Source organism: Elephantulus edwardii, unplaced genomic scaffold (genome assembly GCF_000299155.1).
Source record: "Elephantulus edwardii isolate Elephantulus edwardi_28Jun2011 unplaced genomic scaffold, EleEdw1.0 scaffold00047, whole genome shotgun sequence".
In the NCBI taxonomy this organism is placed as follows: domain Eukaryota; kingdom Metazoa; phylum Chordata; class Mammalia; order Macroscelidea; family Macroscelididae; genus Elephantulus; species Elephantulus edwardii.
In genome coordinates this window covers 17,636,622-17,646,392 of record NW_006399797.1, presented here as the reverse complement: position 1 = coordinate 17,646,392, position 9,771 = coordinate 17,636,622, and the positions used below count along the sequence as shown (strand labels likewise).

General features: G+C 41.5%; 1 protein-coding gene and 1 pseudogene across 1 annotated transcript in view; one reads left to right on the top strand and one right to left on the bottom strand.

Moving 5' to 3' along the window:
- Positions 1 to 9,771, bottom strand: part of CNOT2 (CCR4-NOT transcription complex, subunit 2) — a 170,555-nt gene that overhangs the window by 116,845 nt on the left and 43,939 nt on the right. The gene's annotated exons all lie outside the window — the stretch shown is intronic.
- Positions 70 to 9,771, top strand: part of LOC102871865 — a 53,849-nt pseudogene continuing 44,147 nt past the window's right edge.

Here is a 9,771-nt window from a genome sequence, read left to right as displayed (position 1 = left end):
TTCTCCAAGATTATATAACCTCTTTCAACGTGCGTGCACCTAATGATATTACCAAAATATGAGACAAAAATGGATACAGTGGCAATAAATAATGAGGTATGTTACTTAGATGTATGATGAAGTTCTATTCCAAGAGTTGTTGGAATAGAACTTCATCATAAATTGGCGATTACATGTACTTCACTGGAACAGTATCATCAATTAACTATCTTTTACTGGTATTAATACATTATCCAACAACAGCAGAATACAGTCTTCCCAAGCTTAGATGGACATTCAACAAGGCAGGCCACAGTCTGAGTCTTTTTTAAAAAACCCACCTTTCCAGGGGTATGTTGTTACTGTTGTTATGTACTGTCAAGTTGAACCTGATCAATAGCTGACTTTACAGTGGGTTTTCAGAAGCAGTAAATAGAACCTGAAGACACTGTCCATCTTTCTCCCATGGAGAAGCTTGTGGATTCAAACCATATGCCTTTGGGTTGACAGTGCAACTCCTTTCCATTAAGCCCCCAATGCTCCCTTCTGGTGGTATAATCCATAGGAAATCTGCCAGCTAACTCAAAGGTTCATTGACAGTTCAAATGCACAAGCACCTCCAAAGGTGCCTAGAGTCATCTCCTCCCATGCAATTTACAGCCTCAGAAAATGTACCAGAGGGTTCTGATAGAAAGGTAAAGTGTTCTGACTTGATTAACAAATTTTAAAAGGTTCAAAAATAAATCTTATGAAGTGTGCTCTTAAAACACAGCTAACCAGAGATAAATACATGAAAGAGCTAGGAGGCTCTAGCATATGTGGAGCTTAAACAGCACACTTACAAATAATGAATCCTTTTTTTAAAAAAAGGGGGGGCATTTTAGGCTATATAAAAATGATAATTCATCAAGAAAAATGAAAATATGGTGAAATAGAAACGAGAAAATAACATTAATTAAGAACAGAGTCAGTTATACATCAAGTTATTATTTGTTTTCAATACAGTGTTCACCTACAAAAGGCTGAATTGGCAAAAGTTGTTTGGCACCTCTATATACAGTAACTTTAAAAAAATATCTTAACATTTCAAAGGAAAAAGAAGTAATAGGAGTTGAGGTTACTTACTACACAACAAAACCTCTCATGTTATTTGGTTCTTTGATATGGAGGTTTAAGGTCATTATGTCAATTCAGTTAATTGATCTAAGTATGTGATTTGCACTTCTGTTCTACCTTCTAGTTTGCTGCATAGTGCTAAGGAATTGTTTCTATTAGAGTGCAGCAACAAGGAAAAAGGGAGTCAGGACTATGGGAAGGATATGAAATAACCATACCTCTCTTGCTATGAAACAAGAACTAGGTGCCTCACTATCATTACTGAATATTTTTATTGAAGTTTTATATAGTAATTTTGTCCCAAAGGAGACAATGCAGAACAGAATTTCATGTTTTCAGACTAGATTTTTTTTTTTTGCAATCACTGAAATTCAGTGGATCCCTAAAAACTGAAGGAGTATAATACGTTTGCTTTATATATTAATGTATAGAAATCGTGTGTTTCTTATTAATTATACCTCTCATAACTAATGCTAGGCTTTGAATAGTAATCTTAGTTTTTAAGAAGTCATCTTTTACTAAATTACATTCATTGACGTTCAGAAGTAAAAGGGAGAGGATATGGATATAATAGTAAAACTTTTATTAAGAATTTATAATTTAAAAATTAATAGATTTAAAAATATATTTCTAGAAGTTAACCATAAACTGTAATTTCTAAAAGATCAGATCAGTCATTATAAGCAAATTACTTGCACTTGTTTAATCAGTTTTCTAAGTAGCTCTAAATACCTTTCCTTTTTTTTTTTTTGTTAATAGATCAGAAAACAAGCAATTAGATACTGCTGAGTTAGCCCAGACTTAACAGTCATCTTAGGTATTGTTATGTGCCATTCAGTCGACTATGGTGCAGAGTGACCTTACAAACAAATGCTCTGAATTGTGGCCTATCTTGAGACAACTTCACCATTTTGATCCCACTTCAATAGTTACCGTGTCAAACCATTTCATTCAGGATTTTCCTCTCTTTTGTTGACCCTCTACTGTTCAAAGCATGATGTGCTTTTTCAAGGACTGGTAACATGCCAAAAGTATATGAGACAGTTTCACAATCCTTGTCTCCAAGGTGCAACCTGTTTTCAGCCTCTCCACAACAGACTTGTTTGTTCCTTTGGCAGTCCATAGTATGTTCAATACTCTTCTCCAGCACCACAAATAAAAGGCATCAGTTCTTCCACTGTCAGTTTTAGTCACTGTTCAGCTCTCAGACACATAGCTAGAAGATGTGGTCTGGATCACACACCTTAGTCTCTACACTGACACTGTTTCTCTTTAGCATTCTAGAGAGTTACCTGACAGCAAATATTGCCAAAGCAACTCGATTTTCTGACTCTTGGTGCCGAAAGTGTTCATTATGGATCTGAGCAAGATGAAATTGTTAACAACCTTAATCTTTTCTCCATTATGATTCTGCCAATGGGCACTATGATGTGAATCTTTGTTTTCCTGATTTTCAGATGCAATCCATTCTGAAGGCTGCAGCCAATAACCTTCAGCACCAAAAGCTTGAAATCCTCCACAGTTTTGCAGGCAAGGCTATGTTATCTTTGTAATGTGCAGGTTGTTGATGAGTCTTCTTCCAAACCAAACTTTTCTACAAAAAGTCCAGCCTCGGAAAACCCAAGATGGTGGTCCCCAATGAAGCAGAGGAGGGGGTTTTTTACTTGGTAGTGAGGTGGATTGATTCAGTGACTAGGGTAATCAGGATGGGTGTGTCAGAGGCAATGAGACTGGCACAAGATAGAGCACGGTTTAGGGCTGTTGTACATAGGGTCACTATGAGCTGCAAACGACTCGACGGCACATAACAACAACAACAGTGAGCGGTATTCCTTAGGAATTGTGATTGACCCAGCTACGAAGCTACTTTAGCCAGTTTCAGGAACAGCACACCAGTGGCTTTCTGTGTTTCCACTACAGACATCGGCCTGAGCAGGCCCCTTCTCAGGCTACTTCGAACTCTGCTCTACCTCCCAGCAATCCTACCACTGAAGGCCAGGTTCTCGCTCAAACATCAGCCACCGATGTCCCTGCTATCTCCTTTCGGGACTCAGTTCTGGTCCAGACTCACACATGCTGCTGCATCATCTTGGTATGAGAGGCAACTCAAGCCCAGAGGCTTCTTCGCATGTAGTCAGGCCAACAGTGCCTGGATTCTCAAGGGACTTTGCTGCCTGGTCGCTGTCTCATCCACAGACTTCAGGTATCCATTGAAGCATCAGGTTTAGTCTCCTTTCCCTTCAAGACCAGAAAGGAGCTACAAAGTCAGTAGGCCATAAGTGAAGCATTCACCTTGGCTGACCTGAGACAACCAGGGCTGAACCCACCAGCACTGATGCCGAATGGGAACATGGGGACTCCCCTGCAGGTCTTTTTGGAGTTCATCCAAGCCTGCCGCTTACCACTCCGGACCATCATCCAGCTCCAGCTCCAGTTTCCAAAGACAGGTTCCTCTCGATGTTATGGCAATGTACCATTTGAGTATAAGGACCGTGGAGCTGAAAGAGCTTGTATACACAGCAGAGGGTGAGGAAATAGCCCAGGGAGCCTGCTTCAATGATGCATCACCCTGTCCTTGTGATGAGCCAGAGGAAGAAGGGGAAGAGGAGGTGAAAGAGTCTCATTCAGATGATGATGATGATGACGATGACTGGTGTGAGGAATGGGAGCGGCATGAAGCGCTGCATGAGGATGTGGCCAGGCAGGAACATACAACTGAGCGGTTCTTTGAGGAGGAGATCGAGCTCAAGTGGGAAAAGGGTGGTTCTGGCCTGGTGTTCTACAATGATGTCCAGTTCTGGCAGGAGGAAGGAAACTTTGATGAACAGGCAGCTGATGACTGGGGCGTGGGCATGAGTGTGTATTAAGACAGAGATGGTGGAGACAAAGATGCCCAGGATTTTGTCCAAATGCATATGGAAAGAAGGCTCCACAATGACCAGAAGCATAGTTCAGTGACTGAGCACCAAGTGGGCACCTTTGAGCGACACACTAAGGGCATTGGGTGGAAGGTGATGGAAAGGCAAGGCTGGACTGAAGGCCTTGCTGGGCAGCAGGTACTCAGGAGTATCTGAGGTCTTGAATAGTGATAGCCAGAACCCCAAATGCAAGTGTGGACTGGGGTACCATGGAGAGAAGCTCCAGCCATCTGGGCAGCTGAAGGGAGTTCTGTATGTAAAAATGCAAGTATGTATGTACAGATTCAAGTGTTATTATCTGGAATTTGTCAGTTTTTCATACTGTACTGGCTTGTGCATTGCTATGATACCAGAAGCTATGCTACCAGTATTTTTCAAATACTAGTAAGGCTACCACAAGAAAACTTGTACTCTAAATAGAAATAAATTCTAAATGTACATGGTAAAGGACTAATAAGTAAGGCAGGAAGTAGCATAATTTGAACCTATGTTTGCTTTACCTGAATTCAGCTTTCAACCTATATGATGAACTCCTACATAGGCATTCATATATATATAAAACTCACATATAGGGAGCTCTGGTGGCCTAGTGGCAAGAAGCTGCACTGCAATCCCAGAGGTCCATGGTTCAAATCCACCAGATGCTCTGCTGGAGAAGGAGGGACAACCTCCCCCTGTACCAGTCAGATCTGATTTGATGGTGTACACACACACAAAATAATAAAAGAAAATAAAATTTTAAAAAAAAATTCACATATATGAATTGATGCATCATTTATCAAGCCATAAAACCATTACAGGAAATTCCAGATGTTAAGCAATACTTCAAATAATCCTCATTCTTCTGTTACAAAAGGAAAATCAACCACAGGGTACTAATCATTTAGCAATCCAATGTTCAGAAAGGCACTGAGTAGAGAGTATTGACAGTAGTCTTCTTTTTTTAAAAAACCACCTTTTTTTACAGTATTCTCTTAAATAGCTTTAAAGCATAAGCATATTTCAAAACCAAACCAAAAAACCAAAACAAAAGAATTGTGGCAGAAGGTAAACTGCTTTGTTTAGTTTTCATAAAAAGTTCACTGTCAACTCAGGTCTTGGTGCCTATCTTAGAATAAACAAAGAGTTAAGGAATTCGAGTTCTGAATCTATTTAGCCTCAAGTGTTTCCTGGTCTATGTATAAGTTACTCATGAGTCCAATTAAAGGCTCTAAGATTCCTATCCTTCTCAATGCTATCTATAATTTGTTATGATACACACAGTCATATGCTTTTGCATGGTCAATAAAACACAACTAGTAAATATTTTCTGGTGTTCACTGCTTTCAGCAAAGATCCATCTGATATCAGCTATTTTCCTGATTGTAAATCATAAAGTGTTCCCTTTATGTTTAGACAACAGTCTCTTGATCTAGCTACAGGTTTCATATGAGCATAATTAAGTGCTCAGAGATTCCCATTCTTCTCAATGTTAGCCATAATTTGTTAAAATCCACACAGTATTAGCAAGCCTATATCCCTTTAGGGAGCTCTGGTGGCTTAGTGACAAGGATTTGTGCTACCATTGCAAAGGCATGCAGTTCAAATTCACCAGCTACTCCAGAGGAGAAAGATGGGCAATCTCCACCCCCGCCCCCCCCCCCCCCCCCCCCACACACACTCTGCTGCCTAACTGTCCCAAGTCCTTATCAGGGACTAGATTATCTCTGCTACTGCCAGAATGGACACTCAGCAAGTAGCTATAGCCAAGTCAGCCTTGGTGAGTGGAAATCCATACTGCTGAGCTCATGCATAACCCTCATTCCTACCACTATGTCCACTTTGTTCACTGCCCACTAGGCAATGATAGGAGTGGCTGAGAACAGCCTGCCTGGTATCCACAGAACAAGTCATACCACCCACTTGATTGCTAGCATTAACATGAAACACAAACATCCTCCCTATTTTCGCCTTTCAGAGAGGTCTATCCACAATCCTCTTCCTATACCTCCTTGTCAACAATCTTCCAATCACGTTCCTGACCATCCAGCCAAGTCACCGGTCACAGTACATTAATCAGTACACAACTGCACATCTGGTCACTACTTCTTTCAAGCAAAGTGAACAACCTGGTGTGCTGTCCAAAGTTCTGTCCACTGGGAAGATTTCCCTTCATCACAGTACTTTACAGAGGTCCCAGAAAGGAGCTAGAGTATTGCTGCTGCCCACTTCTGAACAGTGCTGCTATCATACAAAACAGTCTGTAAAGTAAGCAAGAGTTTCCACTTCTTTGGTCATCTGATCATAAGGAACATCCTATGTTGCCATAGGTGCAAAATGGGAGATAGGGGGTAATGTGACAGAAATGGAGGCCCTGAGCATTTGGATTACTTCCTCATGTAAATGATTTGTGCCTTCCTATCTGGCTTGAGTCTGATTCTATATATAACAACTCCATTCAGTGGTGAGGTACTGGTAGGGACATCCAACTTTATGATCGTGTAGGTCAGGGAGCAATTAGTCTTTTAATTTCATGACTGCTGGTACCAAGGGAGTATTGACTGTAGAGCCAAGCAAACTGAAGCTGTCAATAGTCTCAATCTCTTCATCATCCATCATGATGCTCTCAATAGGCCTCACCATGAGAATCTTGTTTTCTTGATGATGAGCTTCAATCCATACTGAAGAATGCAGTCCTTGACCCCCTCTGCTGCAAGCCCTTCAGGTCCTCCTTAGTTTCAGCAAGCAGGATTATGTCATCTGCTGTAACGCAGACTGTTGTTGAGTCTACCTCCAATCCTGATGCCAAACTTCTCCTCATAGAGCCCAGCATCCCAGATAATCTGTTCCACATACAGATTGAAAAGATATGGAGATAGGACATATTCTTGACGCACACCCTTCCCAGTTTTGAACCATGCAGTGTTTCCTTGCTCTGTTCTGACAACTGTAAAATGTAAAAAATGTAAGTTTTACGTAAGCACAATCAAGTGTTCTGGGATTACCATTCTTCTCAAAGTCAGCCACAGTTTGTTGAGAGCCACATAGTCAAATGCCTTTGAATAGTCAATGAAACACAGCCATTGTTCTGGTAATCTCTTCTTTCAGCCAAGATACATCTGACATTAGCTATAATATCCCTAGTGCCATGGCCTCTTCTAAATCCAGGCTGCACTTGCATTGGAAAAGTCTGCTGTCAGAGACCTCTCCAAGGTACTGCGGAGCAATGATGTCAGTCTGGAGACTAAGGTGTGCCTGATACAGGCCATGGTCTTTGCAATTACTTGCTATGCATCAGAGAGTTGGACAATGATTAGGGATGATAGAAGAGTTGATGCCTTTGAGCTTTGGTGCTGGAGAAGAGTACTTAACATACCACGGACTGCTAGGAGAAAAACAAGTTTGTCCTGGAGAGGGTGAAGCTAGGCTGCTCCTTCGAGGTAAGGATTCTGAAGCTTCATCTGACATACTTTGGACAAGTTGCAAGGCAGGATCAGTCCTTGGAGAGGGACGTCTTGGGAGGGTGGAGGGTCAGTGCAGGAGAGGAAGATCATCAATGAGATGGATTGATTCCATCACTGGAGTAATGGGGACAGGCATGTGGGAGACAATAAGATTGGCAAGGGATAGAACAGGGTTTAGGGCTGTTGTACATAGGGTCGCTTGAGTCCCAAGCAACTTGGCGGCACATAACAACAAAACAGGTCAGGAACACCTGGTCCATGGGCAGTTCAGACCATATTGAGGCTCGGTGGTCTATGGCTACATGTTCAGTCTCTACTATGGCCCAGTACCAAGTCAAAGCTGTTTTTCAAAAGGATGGTAATTATCTGTGAAAGTTGACAGAGACTACAAAATCCCAAGTATCTGTGCTGTGATTCACCAATAAGGGTCTGACTGCCAAAGACTCGATATGCCACTGTACTTCAAGCACCACTGGATCAGATGGATCATATGGTCCAAGTGGCAGAGTAGCTTACACAATAGTCTAAACCTGCTGCATAGTCTTCTCTTGTTTTGGGTCCCATTCAAGACTAGTAGCTTTTTGAGTCATTTGATAAATAAGCCAAAGTACCAAAACTAAATAAAGGATGTAATGTCTCCAAAATCCAAAGAGGATCACCCAGCATTTTGCCTCCTTTTTAGTTGTGGGAGAAGATGCAGTAACTTATTCTTCAATTTAGATGGAATATATTAACAGGTCCCACACCATTGAATCCTTAGAAATTTCACTGAAATGAAGAGTGTCTGAAATTTTGTTGATCAATTTTCCACCCTCTACCGAGCAACATGGAGAGGGTGAAATTAGGCTGCTTCGTCTGACATATTTTGGGCAAAGAGAAACCAGTCCTTGGAGAGCGACATCATGCTTGGAAGGGTGGAGGGACAGTGCAGGATGGAAAGAAGAATCTGGAAGATAAAAGGAGTAATGGGGGGCAGGTGTGTCAGAGACAATGAAGCTGGCTCAACACAAGGTCACTAAGAGTCTCAAGTGACTCAACAGCACATAACAATAACAGTAACCAAAATGTTTTACCAATTAGTCTAAATTTACTTCTTCCCTACTAGGTCCATTAGCATAATGTCATCAATGAAATGGGGCAGTGTGACGTGAGTGGAAAGGCTACCAAGCTCCCTGAAGACTAACTTATGACATTGTGCTAGAGATCTGTTACACCCCTAAAGTAGGGTAATGAAAATACATTAATGGCTTTGCCAGTTGAAAGCAAAGTACTTCTGATGGCCTTGTGAATCTGGGATGGAGGACAAGGCATTGGCTAGATCAATAACTATGTAACAGATATCAGGAGATGTACTCAAGCAATGAAATTATAACTAGAATACCACTTGTAACTGAAGTCACCATTTAGTTTATGGCAAGTAACTATCATTCTCTAAGATCCACCTGGTTTATTTGCAAAAACCTAATGCAATCACCACATCTTCATTATTCAACTCGTTGATGGTGGCACTAATTTCTGCAGTTCCTCCAGGAAGGTATTACTGCTTTTGATTTACTATTTCCCTAGGTGGTAGTAGTAGTTTTTATGTGCTGCTGAGTTACCTGTGACTCATAGCAATCCTATATACAACAGCTCTGGAGCCTGTCTTGAGCCAATCTGGCTCCAATACACCTGCTCCCATTACCCTAGTCACTGTGTCAATACATCTCATCCTGGGTCTTGCTCTCCTGCATTGTCCTTACCCCCTTCTCCAAGGGCTGGTCCCTCCTAGCAACTTGCCCAAAGTAAGGGAGATGGAACTTCAAAATCCTTGCCTCCAGAGAGTAACTTTGTTCCACCTTCTCCGGGGAAGATCTGTTTGTTCTCTTGGTGGTCCATGCTATGTTCAATACTCTTCTCCAGCACCACAATTCAAAGGCATCAATAATTCTTCTGTCATTTTATTCACTGTCCAGCTCTCTGATGCATAGCAAGTAATTAGACTACAGCCCAGATCAAGTGCACCTTAGTCTCTATATTGATCTCTCTGTACTTCAACACTCTGGAGAGTTCCCTGACAGCAGACTTCCCTAATCTGTCTTTTGATTTCCTAGCTACAGGTTCCAAGGAGCTTCTAATGATTTCCACTTAGTTTTCCTACTGTTGTTGTTCCACATTTCAGGGAACTTCCGTGAATACTCTACCAATTGCTGAGTTTGTCTAACTATGCACCTAAACGTGGGGAAATCACCACAGGTTGTATTCAAGGATCACTCTTGAGACAGTTGTTGTTGTTGTTGTTATGTGCTGTTGAGTCGCTTGCGACTCATAGCGAC